This window comes from Papaver somniferum, chromosome 3 (assembly GCF_003573695.1).
Source record: "Papaver somniferum cultivar HN1 chromosome 3, ASM357369v1, whole genome shotgun sequence".
NCBI classification, from domain to species: Eukaryota; Viridiplantae; Streptophyta; class Magnoliopsida; order Ranunculales; family Papaveraceae; genus Papaver; species Papaver somniferum.
The window spans coordinates 145,751,904-145,773,141 of record NC_039360.1 but is presented as its reverse complement, the minus strand read 5'-3'; the positions used below and the strand labels follow the sequence as shown (position 1 = coordinate 145,773,141).

At 37.3% G+C, this 21,238-nt stretch overlaps 1 long non-coding RNA gene across 1 annotated transcript; it reads left to right on the top strand.

The window, feature by feature from the left end:
* Positions 1-11,166: 11,166 nt before the first annotated feature.
* Positions 11,167-13,337, top strand: LOC113361703. Its single transcript, XR_003365274.1, has 2 exons — positions 11,167-11,287; positions 13,002-13,337. It is a non-coding gene; the product is annotated as an uncharacterized LOC113361703 (long non-coding RNA).
* Positions 13,338-21,238: the final 7,901 nt, after the last annotated feature.

The following is a 21,238-nucleotide window of genomic DNA, read 5'->3' as shown; positions in this document are numbered from 1 at the left end:
CAAGCCGTGCGGACTTAGGAAACCCTAAAAAAGGCGTCACACCACAACCACTCGTGGAAATATTTGCTCCTGTGACCGTTTCTACATGGTGGCCTGCCTATGGCTCCTCTGGCATGACTCTGGCACCGTTTGTATAAAGTTCCATGCCACGACCACCTACCGCATGATGCATGCCATATGCGCTAATTAGGGTTTCGGCATGCCAAACCCTAATTTAGGCAAAGTTGCTACGCCAACCAAGCCAGATAATGTTCCACAGAGCATTGGGATTGATGTGGCCACTGAAACTGATGTTGCCACACCACATTGGAGTCTAACACCAATAAGCCAAAATCTAGTGATCATGGCTACGCCAGGCGCTACTTGCATCATCGTGTTGCTGGCATGCACAGGCTATGCCAGCCATTCCACCATGTCACCGGCATGTACGAACAATGCCATCCATGCCGCAGTGCCACTGGCATGCGCTAAAGGCGCCACCATACCATTTGCATATGCCAATATCGTCACTGCGCCATTATCAGGCGCCAACAGGATGTGACCATAATCAATGGCTACCATTCCTCATGAGATGCGATATCGGCTGTCCAAGTTCGCCACCGAACTGACAGGCTTGTGGCAAGTTTTAGGCGACCAGCCTAGATAAGCCTAATAGCACCACATGTTATTTTCCTGCGGCAAGTCTCTTGACCTTGACTTGCCACACGTAACAAACGGCTACATGTTCTCCACGAAAACACTCGAGACATCATACGTGTCACAAAACTGGGGGATACTCATCGGGGTATTTATCTGGTGGTTTACAGCATGCGGCGTGCAATACTCCCGTTATAAGAAAGTGTCAGGAAACAAAACATTTAGTGGTGGCAAGAAGTATTGGGTGTAAACGGATCCACTTCCTTCATCATGGAAGCATGGTTTTCGATGGTTATATGTTACCCCACTCTTCCATCAATCAATCGTTCTCACTTCCTACGAGACCAGGGTACGTTTTATTATGACTTGTATAAATAGGTTTCACCTATTTCCACCAAAGAACAAGTTTTGGTCAGAGAACAACACAGTATCCAGAAATCACCAAAGAACTGATAGCTTTTCATTCTGCAAGGCAGTTCTACTTTTTGATACAAGTCATAAAACAACCACACCTTCAAAATTAACCATTCTGGTCTCAACACCTTCTTCGCTTCCCTCTCTAAGACCAACCCTTCTCCTTCACTTTGTGACCGAAGCAAGCCTGGAACGGCCATTTCTTGGTTTAGGCCAGGATTGTACAGATTGATCTCTCGAATCAAAAGTACTCCCGTGCAATACATTTTTTAGGGTTTAAATTTATCTCTCATCCACACACCTAAAATTACCAAAACCAGCAGAAACAGTTTATTCTCACAAACACCTATATAAGGAAGGATATAGTACAATGGAAAGCAAGTTTTCTCTCATTCTATTCTAGGTTAGGGTGTTGTCATTTTTGTGACTAGGACGTGTAGGACAAAACTCATATTTGCCTCTCAACATTTGGCGACCACACCCGAAGGCTCGTCACTGGTCCATCATAGCACACCAAGAAGGCACTAGCCGATCGAACAACCGCTTAACCTCGAAGGCGAGAGAGTAGGAATAGTAACAAATCCAATTACACTAGGAAGAAATCCAGAAGCGCCACAAGAAAAGGACAAACAACAAGCATCCGGAGACATACCACCCGTGCAACCGTCTCTGTAGGACGTGCAAAAAGAACTGGAGGATCATATTAGGAGAGAACAATAATTAAGGAAGTTATTAAAGGAGGCTGAAGCCGAGCAAAGTACTAAGGAAACAACAAAGGATACAAATGAAGAAGAGGAAGTGCCCTCAACCATGTTACAGGAGGCGATAGCAAGATTTCTGGAGACAAACTACCGAGTAGTAAAACACGACAATTATGACTTCATGAACAGCCCAAATTCCTCTGAAGTTGCAGGATATATCAGTACCCCGGTGACTATATTCACCAAAATTCAAAGTATACAACGGGCAAGGGAACGCACGCGAACACCTTAGTCGGTTCCTGTCAGCTATGAATGATCGATCAACTAAGGGGAACCTATTCTTAGGGAATTTCCTAGTCGTTGACAGACACCGTGTTTACTTGGTATGACAACTTAAAACCGAGAAGCGTAAACTCATGAGCATCCATGTTCACTCTCTTTATCAGAAGATTCTACTCATCTAAGATGAAAGTCACATCAATAGATCTAAGCAGATGCAATCAGCGGATAAGAGAAAAAATAGGAAAGTATATCACTAGGTTTCGTCTGTATGCTTTAGATTGTCACGAATACATCAAAGAAGACGCGCCGGTGGACATTTGTATTCGAGGAATGACGCTCAATTTCAAAAGAAGCCTAGTCAACTTTCGGTTCCAAACTTTTATTAAATTAGAAGAAGCGATGGCAGATTGTATGGACGAGCCCAGTGCAGACTATGCTTGGCACCATTCAGTCAATACCGCATCAACGATTTCATGCAATACTCGTGCAAATAACAGTCAAGGAGGGTAGAACGCGTAGGAAACTCATCCCTACAACTCGGAAGGCGCCAGGAAATCAAAGCAAGGCTTCGTCAGACCACCACCTCTACCATGCAGCCGGGAACAAATCGTAGGATGATTCAAACAATGGGTGGCAAACAAGGAAGTCCAACTGCCGCCAACAAAATAAGACCCTAGCACGGTTGACCAGAATAACGCTAGGTACTGTCATTATCATCGAAGGATTCAACACCTAATAGTCGAGTGTTTTACCCTCCGACGGATGTTTAATAGGAGGCACGCGACAATAGAAATTGAATTGAACGACCAGGGGGTAACATACCGACCCATAACCACGTCATGATGCTCTCTCACGACCCAAGTTGAGGCACATGGAAACCATGGGAAGACACTTAGGAAGCATATGATGCAGAGGAAGAAATCCCAATGTTTGAGAATACTAATGGCGTAGCCAGCCGGTTTTCACAAACAATAATAGCTCAATAATTCTTCGACTCATTAGGGTTCAACGAAAATCAAATCCAGGAGGCTTCAAAAGCGATAGCAGCCATTATATCCGGAAAGCCTTATGACCTCATGCCTAAGGGAGCAATCATGTTCACAGACGAAGACATTTGTTATCCCGGAGAGCACCTCAGACCTCTTTACCTCACAGTGTACATCAACGGGCAACCACTCAAAAGGGCCTTCGACGATGGTGGCGCGTCTCTAAATCTGATCTCCACGCACACTCTCGAAATTCTGGGGGTGGAACGATCGGCTATACAAATGGGAACAACGGTGGTAATGGGGGCCACGCATAGACAGCTATTGGGATCGTTAACTTGGTAATGAAGGTCAGACCCATCCGAGCGCTTACTCCCTTTTACGTTTTTGAGGACGACACCACGTTCCACGTACTCCTAGGATGGGGGTGGTTACTTAACCACGAGGTCGTAGCTTCGACATACCACCAGTATGTCAAAACCAACATAGGAGGAAGGCAATACAGAATCTCTGCAACGAGTAACCCATTCGACCCAGAAGAAGCGTACATGGCGGATGCAGTCTTCTATGACACCCCGAGAGAATCAGACGAAGTACCGGAGATACAACCTATTTTATTACCCAAATGGGAAGAGGAAGAGAAGACGAAAACTATGAAATATATATCCAGCCCCTCCAGGTTGGTACTCCTCACGGAAAGGAAACAGAAATAAGAAGAACAACCTAGGTTCCAGCGCTTCTCGAAGCCAGACGGGGGATATGTGTACCGCTTATAGATATCAGTCGAGGGATCACCCATTGACGAACACAATTGCGCCATGTCATCAATTGATGAAGAAGCGGAAGCTCTCTCAAAAGAGGTTGATCCATAGTTAACTGAACTACCTTACGGGGGACTCAATGACGATGACTTCCGAGATCAACACGCGAAAGGGACGAGAACCGAATCAGAAGAACGATCGCTTGAAGATTTCACCATGGACGGAATGGAGGAAATCAATATTGGAACCCCAGAAGACAAGCGCCCTATTAGAGCACTGCTCGTTCGAACTCGCAAGCGTTGCTATCTCAAGCTTGTTTGTCAAGTTTAGTTAATCAAAATTATAGTATTGATTTCTAGTCTACTTGTAGTTATGTCTCGGATTAAGATAGAATGTGTAGTTGAGCTTTAGACTTCACGGCATTCATCAATTGAAGATGAAGATCTACTGAGGAGAGCTTTGAGGAACTTCATCAATAAAAGGTATGTGGAGACTAAAACTTATCTATCACTCAGAAGTCTATTCAATTTTATAATGAGACTAAGTCGTATAGCTATATAGACTTTTACATTATACACATTTAATATTTCGAGCTGAATTTATCTTGGTTATATATTTCTCGAAATATGTATTGGAAGCTTTTTGCTTTAACTGTGTTCATCATTATTCTTGACGATTTTAGTTGGAGATAAATTTATTTGTCGAAAACTAAATATTAAGTCAAAAAATGATCATGTGAAAATTGCCTTGAAACATCTTATATGATTTGTGTGAGATAATCATTTGATGTCGACTTGGAACGTTTCGTATTAATCATTCGATCACTTGAAAATTACTCGAAGCTAATAGTTTGTGTGAGACAGCTATTGTCGTCTTCTAAGGATGTTTCAATGATTGAAATGGGAGTTTAAAACAATTGATCATGTCTGTATATAACGCGGTATTCATACCTAGTATGTGAACTTTATTGTTATGATTCAGGTTCGGGAACCTTGTTTGTGTACCTAGTATGCGAACGGTTCTACCTGAGTTGGGTCCGGGACAGCTATTTGCATACCTGGTTTGCGAACGGCTGAACAAGGACAAGGTCCGGAGCTGTTGTTTGCATACCTGATTTGCGAACACAGTGGGTTAAGTTCTAAAATCGGTTAAGTATGATTCTCATACTCATGATCTAAACATTTATGAACTAAGGAATGTAATCTTTGCAAACCGTAGCTTAATGTTCATGAATTGATTATTATATAAGTACTTTGTACAAATACGAACCAATCCAATTTTGTTTCAATTGGTTCATATATATTTCTATGAGATAGTGAACAATTGAAAAACTCTATTTGAAACACAATTAGATTCATTTGATTATCTTTCATGATTGATTGATCATCATATTTGATCCATAAGTGTTAGATGAATGTGGTTAAGACAAAAGTGTTCATATGGCTAACTTCGGTTAACTGTTACTGAGCCAACTCAATATACACGTTTAGGTACGGTTACCCATATCTAAATGAAAATATATTTCATTTTTGTGTAACAAGCTTAGACCATCTAACGGTGGAGATTGATTGCTTTATTTTAAAGCAGACTTAGCTTGAATCTTAAATCAGAAGTTCATCTAACGGTGAATATTGAATGCTTTGTTACTAAGTTATCTTAGCTTTGATTATAAGCAAACCCTGGTTTGAAAGATTATATAAGAGAGACTCTAGAAACTGGAAAATCTAATCCCGACACTTTCTTGTGTCCTAGTTGCAAACTAGACTCGGTTCTCCTTTAACCTAGGTTTTTCCACAACCCTATTAGGATAATGACTTGAAGACTTCATTTGGGATTCATGAAGCCAGATTCAACTATTTTTTCTGTAGTTGTGTATTCTGATATTACTTATTCTATCGTGTTGAGTACTATCTTCTCTAAGATTCGCTTGAGATTTATCTCCGATAGGTAGTGATAGACACATTTTTGTGTCTATATTGTCCTCAATTTTCTGTATTGTTGGTACTCAATTTTGTACTTATTATGGTGTTTTATGTTTTTGTAAGTATTGTTGGGAAATAAACATTTTTGGAAAATTCGGCTCGAAAAGTTGGTTTATGCACCCGGAGGACACATGTTATTCAGACTCTCAACTTTGGTGAAGGGGCACCCCTGTTGATAAGGGTCACCCACCTCTACTTGCACCCCAGACGTACTGTTTGCACCCACATGCTATCAGCACCCCTACTCTGGCTAGGGGCGGCCATTTCTTCACCAGCTTTTTGGCGGGAAATTTATCATTGAACAACGAGTTTTCTTCTAATGGATTTGGACGTGATATCTTCGTATATTCTATACAGATTGGATTGTTACGGGCCTGTTTCATCGAAACAGGATTGGTATGTCTTATGGATTTGGAAAAAAAAAGAGTTATTATCTCTCTTTCGACAAAACAGGGAGGTGGTTGTTTACGAAACCTATTTTGAGGCATACTAATTTTTTTTGAGGCATACTCATCCATTATATTATCTAGGGTGGGTTTATAAGGGGTGTCTAAAGATAGTGTAATTACCTATATATCCCTAAATAATTTCAATTTGTCATAGTTCCCTTATCCTCAAAAACCTAAAATTAAAAATCAAAATAAACTTTAAACTTAAACATCTAGGATTCCAATTCAATAAAGAAATTAATCAAACAAAGGAAACACGAATCGAAGTGAGCGATGTTGGAATGCGAAATCCAAATCTCAATTGCTCTTAGATGTATTTTAGAATGTATGCGTAACAAACCCATCTTGTTTTTGATTGATTTTATTTTGTTTGATCGGTAGAATATGATTTCAAAGATGAAATTAGGGTTTTCAGAAGATCAGTTCGGCTGATCTTGCAATATCAATTTTGAGCCGAACTTAGTGTATGGTTTAGAGAAATACTATGTTCGGCTAATGCGACTTTACAATATTTTCAGCCGAACCTCAATTTTCCAGCCGAACCTCAATTTTCCAGCCGAACCTCAATTTTTCAAGCCGAACCTAGTGGATGATTCAGTTTCTGAGTGAAGTTCGGCTGATAACTTTTGAGCCGAATCTCTGTTTTTTTGAAATTATACCTAGGTTCGGCTGACAAGTTATCAGCCGAACCTAGGTATAATTTCAAAAAAAACAGAGGTTCGGCTCAAAAGTTATCAGCCGAACTGTTCATCTGGTCAGCAGATCTGGGTTTTAAAAATTCAATTTTTTGGCAGATTCAACTTATAAAAGGAAAATTAAACCTCGATAGAAGTTTACCTTTGATTTTAATCACACATTTTGGTCACTTCTAATCACTAAAATCTCAAAAGTCAAAACCCAAGCTTTTTTTCTTCACTTCTTCTTCTTCCTCTCAAAAATCCCAACTCTCTCACATAAATTTGATTTTTCTACTAATTCACCACTAATAATTTAATGTTTAATCAATCTTTAAAATTCATACTTAATCAATTCTAATCATAATCATTTACACTAATTATATAAGGGTAGTTATGCCATTATCAAAAATGGTGGATGAGGGGTGATGTTGTTTTTTATTTAGTGACCCTATTTTGGCATTATCTAGTATGCCTCAAAAAAATCTAGTATGCCTCAAAATAGGTTTCTTGTTTACGGGATAGTTGGTTGTGATTTGGGCGAGTTTCTCTCGTGTTTTTTTTACACAATTGGATTTGTACGGGCCTGTGAGGATAAAACAGGGATTATACGTGTCTTGAATTCGTAAATAGGAAATAAAGAGAAGATTTTGTGAGACAGGGAGGTGGAAACATTCTCGAGATTTATGTGTTTGGAATAAGGCAAGTACGTAGAGAGTTGGCTGGGATTTGATGCTTGTTGATGTGTTACGCCAAAACAGGGAAGATATTCGAAAGGAAATGAGTGTGACATGTTATTTTCATTATACAGGGAAATAAAATATTCTCGGTTGTATTTGGACGTGTGGATGACAGAGATTTACTCTGACCGAAACTCGAAATCAACGTGTTGAGAGAGCTTGGAGTGTGATTGAGATAAATATGGAAACTAAACTCGTGACTTATAGCTGCAGATACGGAAAATCAAGAAAAAAATATTCTCGAGTTATGTGAGAAGATACGTGAATTAAACTCGAGATTTGTTGGGTTGTTGAGTATATAAAGGCTGCTGGGAGCATCAAAAAGGGGATCAAGAGTTGGGAGAGGATACAGAGAAGAATAAGAAGCTGCAGAGCAGATTTCTCTGCTGCGGCAGAGAAGGAGAAGCTGAAGAACAATAAACTGATAAAGACTGTCGTTCTTAACTGTCACATATTCAACCCCTAAACGACAGCTCTTCTGCAACAACATAAAACTATAGTTCTTCGCAACAATTGTAACAGTGAGTTTGTAACGACCATTAAGCGTTGCAAACTTCTGGTTTATATTATTTTCCTCCCTTTTCTTCTTTGTAAACACCATTTGAGATATAAAAATATATTTTGAGCGTGTTTTTCACTATGTGGAGCTAAACCTTTCTCTGGGACGATGAAGGAAACCAAAATTCATCATGTGGTAAATTCATTTAATTCTTTATATGACTATTTGCATTGAATTAAAATTAGAAAAAGATTTTTCTTAATTAATTGTCATTTCGTTCGATGGTTTATGCTTAGGATTAATTCTTTTGATATGCCATGCTTAAGATTTACAATTAATATTTTAAGAATCTACCTTAGGCAAAGAAATCAATCTTGGTATAGGGGCGGCATGATTTAGTAGAGGGGCGGCACTGTGATAGTAATCTCCCTTTAGTTGGTTAGGGGATGTCCTAAAGGGGATGTAAATTGACTAGATTACCCTTTTCACCCAGTTAGGGTTTAGTTTATTTTGAGGTATATTATGAAAAACCCAGTTAGAGTTTAGTTTATTTTGTTCGATTTAAGTTTAATTTCTATCAGAAATTAGGATTTTAGGTAAAATTGAAATTCAAATTTTTGGGTTTATGTGAGCTACGGTTGATTTTAACTCTATTACGAACCGTAACTGGAGAATTTGATGTTGTTGAGGTTGGTAATAGTTCAATTACCAACCGTATGTTCTTATATCTGAAAATTTTCTTCAGTTACCAACCGTAACTGAGTTATGGTTGGTATCGAGCATTTAGCTACCAACCGTAACTGAGTTATGGTTGGTATTGAGCATTTAGCTACCAACCGTAACTGGTTTACAATTGGGTTTTTCCTCAAATTTAACCAGTTACGGTTGGTAGTTCATCTTTTACGAACCGTAACTATGAATTACGGTTGGTTACGAGCGAAATGTCAACCGTAATTAGCTCCGAAAATGTAAGAAACTGAATTTTTTTTACGTATTTGAGCAACAAAAAGCTAGTTGGAACTAATTTAGAAGTATACCTGATCATTTTCAGGCATTGGGTTTTCACTTTGTTGGTTAATTTCTTCAATTGATTGAGATTGACCTTCACTTTGGGTTAAAACTTCTCTACCATCTCCAAACTTTTTTTTTTTTTTTTTAATTATAAAATCTGATTTTGTTTTGATTGTGAGTTAATATAAGTGAATTTAATCATTAACATTAAACTGATTATCATCACTAAACTAGGTTATCAATTATGAGGGTTAATTTGTCATTTCCAATTTTTTGATAAGGGACACCTTGAATGATCATGTAATGACCTTTTTTGTCTTATTAGAATGTCGCCCCTCTACTAAACCATGCTGCCCCTATACCAAGGTTGAAAGAAATAAAGTCAATATTCTTATTAAATGAGCTATAATGGTTTAGAATAAATAGGTGAATCGCATGAATTTGAATATTTGGTGGAATCCTAGTCCTAGTACCTCTCGAGACATTGTTATTATTTTGTATATATTTGCTAGTTTTATAATTTAAATCTAAAAATCAATTTCATCAAGTCTGAATGAACGACAACTCTATATACCACTATCTAAAATTCGATCAGGTAAGATAAAAAAAGTAGTCACAAAGTTCTTCATCTCAGACTTTGTGATTCCGCAGTAACTTCTTCTACTGCCATATAGTTAAGTTATTGTGAGGTGATTGATATTTCTAGGATGCTCTTCATGAGTATAACACTGGATTATCAATTGGTTCTTGTTCACCTTGATTTATCGTAAGACAGAACAAAACTTCATAGGTATTTCTGTAGGGGACAGATTTATCTATCAGAATAAACATATCTGTGTGAGACAGGTTTGTTTATAAGTTTTCGACTTTGGGTCGTAGGGTGAGATCAGCTAAGGAAATCAAGTGCACATAATCCGATGTGGTTCTAGAGGCATAAGGAACGCGACTGTACCTTAATCGGTGTGAGACTTGGTTACGGCTCAACTACATTCCAGTATGAAGTTAACTTGTAGTAGGCTAGTATCTGTAGCGGCTTAATAAAGTGTGGTGTTCAATGTGGACTAGGTCCCGGAGTTTTTCTGTATTTGCGGTTTCCTAGTTAACTCTCTTCAAAGTCTAACCCCTCTAAAAAACAGAGGGGAAGGCGCGTTTTAAACTCTCTCAAAAGTCCAACCCCTCTAAAAAAGGAGAGGGGAAGGCGTGTTTTGAACTCTCTACAAAGTCTAACCCTTATACAAAAAAAGAGGGAAGGTGCATTTTGAACTCTCTCCAAACTTTAACCCCTCTAAAAAAAGGGGAAGGGACGTTTTGAATTCTCTACAAAGTTTAACCCCTCAAGAAAAAAAAAAAAGGAGGGGGGCGGGGGGAGGCGCGTGTTTTGAACTCTTTTCAAAGTCTAACCCTTCTTAGAAGAAGAGAAGGGGGAGAAGAGAGGGGGAGAAGCGCACTCCAAACTGCCCTATGCTTAAAAGGGATATGATGCATTTTAAGCTTCCCAGTGTGAAAAACGGGGGTCTAAAAACCACACTCAATATTTCATTCGGCAATCTGTATGGACTAAATCCAATATAATTCCAAGAGAATCAACTAGACAGTTAGACTCAATCAAGGAAAAAAATCCAAGAGTTATATCTCAATTTCTTAATACAATCTACAATCAAACGGATAAAAACTTGTGAGCCTGATTGATATGAGAAATAACTTGAACGGTATTAAATCTCTCTTTAATTTTGGAATCGAACTAAACTCATTTGAGTGGGAAGTTAGAACCGCATGTGCGCGTGCGATCCTAATACAGGGTGCGTATAGTCGTGGTGAGTGCCCCTAAATTTTAGAATGAGTGTTTTAAACTTAATGGATCAGCCCTTAGTAATTTTGAGTGCATGGTCAGTAGAATACAGTTGTGGAGTACTCTAGAAAATTTATCGCATGAAGAGCACGTGGTGGGTATGAGCAGCCAAGGGTAGTTCGATCTTTCCACCATAAGTAACATTCGTAGAGACAAAACTCAGTTTTTATTTTTCTATTCCTTTCTCCTAAAACACTATATTTGCTCTCAACCATCTCAAGCAGACAAAGAAAATTTTGATTTGTGAAGGCAAATTTGGATGCAACCCACATCATCCCCTGTTTACGAATTTGACAAGCACAGGTAGGGGGTTTTTCTTCTTTTTACCCTGGTTATCAATTGTGCTTATCAACCTTGTTAGTGAATGTTTTGTTAACTTTCTTTGGTTGATGATTTTGCTATTCCTTCGAACCAACGAATGGGTATTTGAGATCTTTGTAGTTTTTCAATTTGGTTCATGAATTTCTTGCAAATTATCACTGTTTGCTTTTATGATTCTTGCACAATTATCAATTTGGTTTGAAACACAAACCTTGCATGCGAACTGGGGATAGTTTTGAATGTCATAAATTGTTTTACTGAGATTTAAAAGTCACTTCAACAATCCATTTGAATATCTTAGTAACCTGTCAAGTGTTTGCAAAAATGACCAAACGAGATACGCATTTGAGACTTTATAGTTAGCTGGATTTTTATTGATTATTTAGAAAACGTAGCCAAAGTGGTGTTTTTGATGCTTGCCTAAATTAGTTTTGTTCATGCTTCTTGTGCTTTAATGCTTTGTTGATTTCTTAAATCTTAAATATTGAAAATTTGAGAAATTATGAAACTCCTGGATTCGTTTTGATTTGACGACATTGCCGAGAGGGAATTTAGTTTGGTACTCTTAGGTACTTCTTTATTTACTGACTATATATCGCGGATGGCATGAGCCTAAATAACCATTTTTTTTTAAAGAGAATTTCGTTCCTTTACATTGCTTACTTAATTTGATATCCGGTGTAGTCATTTCTGCATTTTGGTTTAAATGTATTGCCTGGTTCTCCTTGTTGATACTCTTGTATTTTAGAAAAGAATTCCTAAACTTGATTACACAGTAAACTTTTGATTTGACAATTTTTTCAATAGAAAACGGGTGTTTGAGTAACATGGGATTGGACCTCTCTCATTGATAATGTTTCTTGCTGCTTTTGTCTTTACACTGTTTTCTTACTTGATACCTCTCGTCATTACATTGAACTTATAAATGAAAATCTTTTGCTGGACGTGAGAACTCAGTTGAATACTTTGAATTCTTTGACATATTTTTATAAAATGAGATCTTTATCATTATTATGTAATTTTAGGTTGTGGGTAACATCATTACTCTCCACTTTGGCTAGTGATTTCACTCCTTCCTTTAATAAATGGATGCATTTAGTCTTGGTATTTAGATTGTACTTCCCAAATTTGTGAAACATGTGCTGTTTTACGCATAACACTATTAGTTTGTCCTCTTGATAACAATCTTTAATCATTTAGATTTGGTTTGTATCATTGCCTACTCACTGTATTAGTATTTGATTTTCTTATTAATCTCCTACCTATGCCTAAATGTTGTGTTCTTGTCAAGATTTTGTGAAGTGATCCGTTGTGTACAATTGATTGGATGATTTACTTGTTGTAATGTGATTGTGAGTTTTCCTACCAAGGAAGCTAGATGACTCTACTATAGGGTTGTCAGGCCTTTATTGGCCCCCCACCTACGGGTGGCAACCCGGAAGACCGTTAGCTGTAACGGTAGCTGGTATCTGACTACCCTGACAACGGCGCTGGCCAAAAGAATAGTAGAGTAACCTAATCGGATTTACGGCTCTTTATCTTGTTAAAGAATTTCAATTGTGTAAGGTTTTTCATTTTGGATTATTTCAGCTGCTGCTCTTGTCCATTCGTTTATATTCCGTGCAGGCGCTACATTTTTGTCGTTATAACCCCTACTGGGCTATGGCCCACCCCATTTTGTTTTGTTTTCCCACAGATTTTGAAGAGAGGTTGAGGCAGTAAGCTAGGAAGAGCTCACAGCAAAAGCTTGAGCAAAAATTTGGTATTTTTGCTTGTATCTATAATATGTATATCACGGGGTTGCTGGCGTAGTTGGATTTACATATATTTATTTATTTTCTTGTCATTTGTAAATATATACTTCCCTGTTTTTGCTGAGTGCATAGGTACTATTTTCATTTGCTAAAAAAAATGATATGCCTGTTCAAGTTTAAGAAATGTTGATGTCTGCCTAAAACAAAGAACCTTAAATTTTGGTATTTAGATTGTCATTTTGTATGTAATCATCATACTTATTTCCACTTATGAACTACCAAGTCATGTCATTTCCTTTCATGTATATTTAGCTACATTTTTAACAACTGTGAACCTATTATGGATATCGAATTTTACTTGTTAAAATGTGTAGTAGTCGGTGTTTGGGTATTTGAATTAGACTACATATGGGACTTTCTTGTGTTTTCAAATCTAAATGCACAATTAGGTCTTAATGTATATAATTTTATGTGTTTGGACTTTTTTCTTGTGTATTTTTAAGTTTTCAGCCGCATGTAAACTCTTTGAAGTGCATTTTTGCCACTATTGAATTAAAATAATCTGGTTTTGCTGGAACTTACAGGCTAAGCAAGTATACATCTTTTTATTAACGTAATTGCTTCTTTATTATGTTTTCTCCCTTGCCAGGACTACGACAAGTGATTGTTTTCATTCTTTGTTCTCATTTTTGCCAATGGTCTTGTATCCATTTCTACTTCATATTTGAAATGAATATAAATTTTTTGGTTTTTGTATGTTTTTATTTAGCTTTCGAGTGACATACTGGGGATTTAGCCTTGCTGAATGGGTTGAAACCCAATCCATTTAGAAGGAAAATTCTCCCGTCCGTTACTGGTATCCTCGTCTTTTTAGAATATTTTTAATCTTCATGGAATAAATGAAGATGGTGAATATGAGTCATCCATTCAGCAGTTTGTATTAGAGCTAAGTTATGATGGAAGAATTCCAAATTTTATGAGTTGCCAACTCAGCATTTGGAAGAGTTGATGGAAGTCCAAGTCTAGTGGTGGATGATTTCCAAACACTAGAAGGAATAGCGTTTAATATTACAACCGACAAGCACGGGAAAAAATTAGCATAGCACTCATACTTTTACTGTTTAGATATAGAAAGTACAAACTTTTTGTTTTTTATTTCAAATCCCCGGCAAATGATTATGTGACACGTTTCCTTTCCATAATTTTATATGAATCCCAAACAATAGTTACTGGCTATTTTGTCGGGTATCTTGCTTGACACAGCCAATATTTGAGCATCGTTCCAAAATAGAATAAACTTTAACGCCAACTTGATTAGCGCTTTTTGTTTTTTTGTGCGCCATTTTCAATAGCGTTTTGTCCATCGTTCACTCCATAAACTCATGGAAGATGGATTGAAAAAAGTGTGAAAGACACTAATTTAGAAGACATTAAACTTGACATTCCATAATTTTTCCACACTTTGAATAGATTGGATTTCACCATAAGAATTGCTCTTATAACTCAAGTATAGGCATGTCTTCAATGTGGCCCACAACATTTTTCTGAGAGAATAAAGATTGCCATTAATCTTTCCCTTAATACTCTAAACATCCTGAGCTCTCACGTTGAACAGTGATAAAACCGATAAAACTCTCGCTTCTTATTGGTTGAAAAGGGACAGAAACGTCCCTTGGTTCGTTTGGGAAGGATACTTAGCACATTTTAATTGGTTCCCCAAGCTAATAAAATACCAAACCAGATAGAAATTGTGGCCGATATGGAAATACATTATGATATAATCCTATATATAAAGATATTCTTTATATCGAAATACAAGATGCAATAGCTTAAAACTATATTTAGTAAAGATATTCGAATTTTGGTATTATGGAATCTCAGATGCTGATTTTTTTATAGATCGGGATCTTTTAATAAAGGGGTTTGACAAACCCTTTTAACAAATCTCCTATATCGTTGGATAAAAATAATCTAAAGGCCTATATTTTTGACGACGTGGCGACGTAACTGCCTTTTTTTTTTGTTCGGCTCAGTTAGCTGAGCCAAATTTCTGTCATTTTTTTCTTAAAAATAAAGATTCACCTATATTTCCTCCACGAAAAAAAACACGATCTCAGTTAGGTTTTTTTAATTTTTTTTAGATTATAATATCGTCTTCTTCCCTTGTTCAAGTGAATTTTATGAGCTGTTGATTCACGTATGTTGTATTTTTTTGAGTTTGGATTCAATGACGAATAAATAAATATTTTTTTAACTGTTTCCTCAAATGTTTTAGTACGTATTCATCAGTGATCAATGATTTAGATTGCCAACTGCAGACTGTACAAAATGAAAAGAATCTGTAAGACAGTCTCGCACTGAGTTCCAAGAAAACAGCTGCAGCAAACACCAATACCATAGTTCATGGGAGGCTAAATACTAATTTTTGAAGTAACAACGACAGGAATAGATTGTTTTTTTTTCCATTGAATAATGCTTGGCTTTATAGTTGGGTGAATTAACTATGAAATGTATAGTTGGGTGAATTAACTATGTATCTCGGTAATCTTGTTCCGTGTTTGGTAATAGTAAGTCAATTGCGGCAGATAAGTAATTTTAAGTTACAAAAATGAGCGCTTCCCTGAATTATTATTCACCTACAGGGATGCCTTTCTCATACACTTTCATGTTACAAATTGCTATTATCTCTAACCACCTTAAAGGAAGGGATACCCACGTACTGCAAATAAAGGTTTATGGACCTCGGTCGTACGTTACCATGCCCTCTTAGTATTTTCTTGCCTTCTCACTCTTACATTCTTTAGATATTTCAGTCGTTGTTGTTTCCTTTTGAGCAACATGGAGCTTCTTGGATAGTTTATCCTATGATGATCTTAATATGCAGAGTACAAGGGACAGTTTATCCTCTGGAGTTTAAAAGAAAGTCCAAATAATTAAGGTATACACAACCATATGTAAAGGTCCAGAAGTAAAATATAACTCGAAAAGAAACAAACGAGAATTAGCAAAGAGGAGCAAGGAAAGAAGACGATAAATCTAAAATTAAAAAAAAAAACCTAACTGAGATCGTGTTTTTGTTCCGTAGAGGAAATATAGGTGAATTTTTATTATTGTATTATTTTTAGGGAAAAAATGACAGAGATTTGGCTCCGCTAACTGAGCCGAACAAAAAAAGGTAGTTACTTCGCCACGTCATCAAAAATATAGGCCTTTAAAATTATCTTTATCCAACGGTATAGGAGATTCGTTAAAGGGGTTTGTCAAACCCTTTTGTTAAAAGATTCCGATCCTTTTTTATTAGTACAAGTAGATTAGATTTTATTTTTTTAATTTCGGTTTATGGAAGCTTGGTTATGATCGCTTAATTGCTATAATAGTTTTTGGCTATGGAAGTTTAGAGACAAAACTGCAATCACAGAACAAAGTCCTAAATGGACATTCATATCTTTATGTTAAGTATAACTTCATGTTCTAAACACGAATTATTTGTTTTCCCTCATAAATTACTTACGAATGAGTGTATGATCAGTATGAAATTTACTAACCTACTGTTGATGGGAGAAAGCGATTTGCTGGTTTTTTAGGAAGTGAAGAGACGACCGTGCGGAGGAAACTCCTTGAACCGAGCAAATTGCTTTAACCTTTTGCAAACAGATGCACTGCAAAGGGAGTGCTTGAATTAGAGAGATCAATATGTAAGACTTCGGCCTAAACCAAGAAAATGGTCGTTCCAGAGTCAATTCAGTCACAAGAGAGATGGGTTGATCTATACGAGGGAAGCTGAGAAGTGTGTGAGATCAATGATGATCAAGGATTGTGAATGTGTTGTGTATTCTGCGTGAGGAAAATAAGTTCTGATGATTGAATTTGCTCTGTTGAGAGTAATTGCTCAGACGCTGAGTTCTTGTTCTGTTGTTTCAATCATGGGTTCAGAGACTTATTTATATTGCGACACATTGATCCCAGTAAGTGTGACGGTTGCTGGAGTCAAAGAGTGGGAAAGTGGAAATCGTGTTAAAACCAGTTACTCATCGTGCGGAGACTTGGTTGATTGTCCACCCACTACTTCGTTAACTCTTTTAACCGCTTACACGACTTAGTCACATTCTCATCGTGGGTGAACATACGTGTCGTAGGCCGCCATACCAAAATCATAGTTAATATCCCCCATGTGACACGATTGATGTCTCGTGATTGTGGAGTCTGCAAGGCATACGTGTATTTAACTAGTCAGTTGTTGACTTGATGAGACAATGAGTCTCTGTATTTTTGAGTCGAGCATGATTTACGAATGCTCTAGGATTCATGAATTGAACATGTCTATTGAGACACATGTATAATTGTCGAATGAATGTTGATGGTTAAAGTGAGCAAATATTGCTCGTTCGATGAATCGTTGAATATTGATAGTTGAACCAATACTCCTAGTTTGAGCAAATATTGCTCGTATTAGCAAATATTGCTCGTCTGAGCAAATGTTGCTCGTTTGATGAATTATTGGTAGCGGGACCAAATAAAATATTAATTTAAGATACCGGCAACTAGACCGAGTATAATTAATTAAAAATGTTGATTGCGGGATCAACGTAAAATTCTTAGTGTCTGAACCTGCTAAGAATTATATTTTGTAGAGCATTAGATTCGTAACCCTAATTTTGATCAATTGCTGATCAATTGATGATTTATTGAAAATCAACCACGAATGAGAGAGGGAACGGCTACATGGGATGATGGGCCGACCATGTAGTTCTCAAATGCTCGAATGAGCAAATACCAAAGTCCTTTGAAGACCAGTTGGTGAAAGGATGATTAAATGCTGGTTTAATTATTTATTGAAATAGTGCTCATTTGAGCGTTAGGCAATAAAACCTAATTATGGGGAAGTGAGGGACCGACCAAGGGGTCATGGAAGCGACCCTGGTGGTCACGGGATCAACTGACGATTATTTAATGAAAGTCCAAGCTGTTTGGAAGAGTTTGAACCTAATATGAACAAATTAGGTCAAATTATGAAAATATGTGGGACCGGCTTCCTGCAAGCCAAAGGGCCGACCCTGGTCGGTCAGGGTAACATGTCTGAGTCACGATAGTGTCTGTGCCTCAGTCCTGAGAACTTTGGTATTTTCTGGTGTGCGTTTGAGCAATATTTGAGAAATTATGAAGAAATCAGGGATTTGCTCAAACTGAGGAGTTGCATAAGGGCCAGTAGACCCGGTCCCGTGAAACCTTTCCTAATTTTATATTATTTCCATGATGTGAAGGAAAATATGAAGAAACTGAGAATTTGCTCAAACGAAGGAGTTTTTCTCAAACGATGGAGTTTTCATGAGATGAAGGAAATAATAATAATAATAAAATAAGGGATTACAAGGTGTAGGACCGGCCACGGCTAGGGCATGGCCAACCGGCTACTAGGCCCGGTCCCGTGGCACCTTTCCTAATTTTATATTATTTCCATGATGTGAAGGAAATATCATGAAATTGAGGAGTTTTGCTTAAATGAAGGAGTTTTATGAGATCTAAGAAAATAATAAAATAAGATAAAATAAATGAAGAGGCGTGGGACCGGCCACGACGGCATGTCCGGCCGGCGGGTGGTCCCGGTCCCCTAGGCCCCTCAATTAATATATTATTTTTTTTCTTCCCTATTTTGCATAGGTTTCCTCATTCCTTCGTATTTTTGAATGCTCATTCGTGCATTCAGGTGCTCGATAGTGTATTATTGCTGAGTACATTTGCACCATTTTCTAGGGGCTTACTCGACGGTGGCTCAGATGCCCGTACGTTGAATATTTATTACTAACCCATGGAATTCTGCTGGGAAGAGCCATGAATTGAAGTAATGAAATATTATGAAGAACGTAGAATGTTTTCTAGGAATTCGATTAGCGAATCTTACGACTAGAAATAATTAATTGATTAATTGATGGCTCTATATTAGCAGGCAAGCCATCTAGGAGCGTTATAATTATTCAGAAATCGAGGTATGAGCTTGTTGAAGCGTAATACTCGATTTGAATGTTTATTCTGTAAAATCAGGGAACATTACGACATCTTGAAGACGTTATTGCTTTATACTACTGATTAATATATCTAGGAGTCGTCCAATCATTTTGATTGTATACAAAAGTGATTATTGAAATTGCTCAGTTAATGAAATATGTCGTGGTGTCAGTTGAGAGACTTCATATGTATGCTCTAAGAGTCAATACACTCAGTCAGAGGTTCTTGGGGATGTTCTTAGAGGAAATACACTCAGTCAGAGATCATCGTGGCATGAGTTTTTTCATGCTTAAACAAGAGACATGGATCTCAATACTCATCTGATTGCTGGATCAGGAATATGCAAGATTATGATTTTATGATTCTGGCCTTTGTCAAAAATCCACCATCAACATTAAGTCCCCTGCTTAGTGAGGGAAAGTCATGTTCCTCAGTCAGCACTAGATGGTGATTTCTTTAGTCACAGACGAAATAAGTTATTGAACTTATTCGTAAGAAAGAATGTTACCGGATTTTCGATTTGCTCCAATGATGTCATGTACGAGCAATTGCCGAGATAGAGATCCTGGTAGTACGATAGAGCGCCGTCCAGTGAGCGTAGAGAGATAAGGTGCTGATTTGGGTGGTGGAATGTCCAATTTGATGGGTTTATCACTCGTCATCCTCCCTCATACGAGCTGCAGGAGAACTTGCTGAAGTTTCACCCACCTCCGAACTGGCGTAAGTTTTTTTTTTTTTTTATTTTAAGATGGACGTATGTCCAGTAAAAAATTCTTTTATAGATGTGAGCTTTCACGAAAAGTTTTTATTTAAGAATGAATGTTTGTTCGTGTAAGAAAACTAACAATTATCCCTTACATGAGAAAGATTTTTTTTTAATAGACCTGTGTCTAATAAAATCCACCATCAACATTAAGTCCCCTGCTTAGTGAGGGAAAGTCATGTTCCTCAGTCAGCACTAGATGGTGATTTCTTTAGTCACAGACGAAATAAGTTATTGAACTTATTCGTAAGAAATAATGTTACCGGATTTTCGATTTGCTCCAATGATGTCATGTACGAGCAATTGCCGAGATAGAGATCCTGGTAGTACGATAGAGCGCCGTCCAGTGAGCGTAGAGAGATAAGGTGCTGATTTGGGTGGTGGAATGTCCAATTTGATGGGTTTATCACTCGTCATCCTCCCTCATACGAGCTGCAGGAGAACTTGCTGAAGTTTCACCCACCTCCGAACTGGCGTAAGTTTTTTTTTTTTTTTATTTTAAGATGGACGTACGTCCAGTAAAAAATTCTTTTATAGATGTGAGCTTTCACGAAAAGTTTTTATTTAAGAATGAATGTTTGTTCGTGTAAGAAAACTAACAATTATCCCTTACATGAGAAAGATTTTTTTTTTTTAATAGACCTGTGTCTAATAATAAATTTTTTGTCTACGAGCTTTCATGATAACCAAAATTTTATTTTTAAATATGTGAGATTTCACAATATGGAATAAACTCTTGTTTTAAAGGTGAATGCTCGTACGAGAGAAAAAGTTTTTTTTTTTTTTTTTTTTTTAAAATCAACGTTTTGATTTTGAACAACTGTTGAAAGTAGATAATTATACATGGTGAAATAATGTATGTATGTGAGTTTCACAATTGTAGAATGGACGTTTGTCCAATTTTTGAAAAATCTATGGATGTTCACTCAGTAAAAATTTACGTGGGTTATTCGCGGTTTTATGAAAATCAATTTATGGTCTTTGAATAATGGACTTAGCCCGTCTTTGCAGGTTTGAAGAAACGGGAAAGTTCTTAAAACTTTTGTTCTAAGTTCACTACTGTTAGTGAAATTGTAAACAGGTAAGAGTTGGAGTGTTACCATTTTTGTTGCGTGTTTGTTATTGGTATATCCATTACTTCATGTCTTTCGCCTCAGATAATTGTGACTTCCAGTTACAACCACCCTTCCGGATCTTTTGGGAACACTCCAGAAATATCAAGTCAAAGATGAAGACTTCTGCAGATGTTCATGCCAAGGTGAATCAACCTTTCAGAGATGCTAGAAAGCTGATACATGGTATGTCTCTTAATCATCTGAGAGTTGTTCGTGCTAAGATATATGCTTTCTTGGTCTTAGCAGATGCGGAGGGAAAGCAGAGACGTGATGAAATATCACAGAAGAAAAGAACTGA